We start from the raw sequence: 1,349 nt of genomic DNA on the forward strand, positions 1-1,349 counted from the left end.
TTGCATTTGTGAAGACAGCTCCTACAACACTGTGGGTACCCCAGGGACTCTGATGAATCACTTTACCCAGCCAAAATCATCAAAAGAGAATCCTAAATGCTGATAGCATTTATCTGTTTCAAGAGTGTTTGTATACAGGATGGGGCAAAAGTAGGTTTACAGTTATGAGTACACAAAACACACACTTTATTCTTGTGTTATTAATTATTATATTATTTTCCATGGGAACAAATATAAACCTATTTTTGTCCCACTGTGTCTGATCCAAAAAATACAAAACCAATGATGGGTCAATAAAGTCAGCCAAATAGCCTTTGGCTCAAAGAGTGTCTCATATTTCCCTAAGACCACTGATGAACATTTCTAAGAGCGCTTCTCTTTTATTATCTACCTCCTCGCTATTTGAAGCTATTTGAAGTCATATCATTCTTAGTTTTCTGCATTAGATAAGAATCATTAGTTTGTTGGAGGCCACTTCTGGAAACAGTGATTGAAAACCCCTTAGCAGCAATTCTGGACATGTTTGGATTGTGCACTCTACTTTGGCACTTTCTAAGTATGTTTATGCACTGTTAATTTCTTGTTCAATAGATAGATGGTCACCCTGAAATTCATTCACATATTATGACATTGCAAACACATGTCTTTCACTTCATAAAGGTTCTGCTAAACATCAAGTAAAGCTATATAAACCTGGTTATTCTTCTGTGACATGGTCCCAATGAGGTGACAGTGAAAACCTATGCTCTCAAACCATATTGTTCAAGAGCATACATAAGGAGGTTCAGTGGTCACATGAGACTCATTAGAAACTGAAAATCCTGCAGTTAAAAAGGCTTTAGATTGACAACAATTTTAACTAAAGACCAAAATCCTGGAAGATCATAAATTACTTTGGCTCTGTTACAGAGCACATTGGCCATTTCTAGAGGAGACAGCAGATGCAAAATTTCTTTTGTTTCCTAAGAGCTGTGGCTGGAAGAAGGAAGAATTTGGAGGCGTTACCATGGTTGGAAACCATCCATACCAATTACCACCACTGCCTCCAGCTGTCTAGAGTTAATTTTCTTAAAATCCAAATTTGAACATAATTTCCTTTGTACTCATTTATTATCCATTGCACTCAGCACAAATCTAAACTTATTAACCTAACATACAAAGTTCTATCATAGTTACTCTAATTTTGATGGCATCACACTTTTCATAGTTTTAATTATAATGTTATCTAATTTAGTACTTTTAAAGGTCATCATGACTTCTCAGATTCCTGATTTTCTCTCTGCATCTCAGGCTTAACTGTTGTATCTTTTCTGCCTGTGTCTTCCTAGCACCTTAAAGTCATAAAATAT

General features: G+C 35.8%; 1 pseudogene across 1 annotated transcript; it reads right to left on the reverse strand.

Annotated features, from left to right (window-relative positions):
- Window positions 1–331: 331 nt before the first annotated feature.
- On the reverse strand, window positions 332–923 carry LOC311618699 (methylmalonic aciduria and homocystinuria type D homolog, mitochondrial-like; annotated as a pseudogene). The gene has a single exon. The product of its transcript is annotated as a methylmalonic aciduria and homocystinuria type D homolog, mitochondrial-like (transcript).
- Window positions 924–1,349: the final 426 nt, after the last annotated feature.

Source organism: Pipistrellus hanaki (genome assembly GCF_964339955.1).
Source record: "Pipistrellus hanaki genome assembly, chromosome: 3".
NCBI lineage: Eukaryota > Metazoa > Chordata > Mammalia > Chiroptera > Vespertilionidae > Pipistrellus > Pipistrellus hanaki.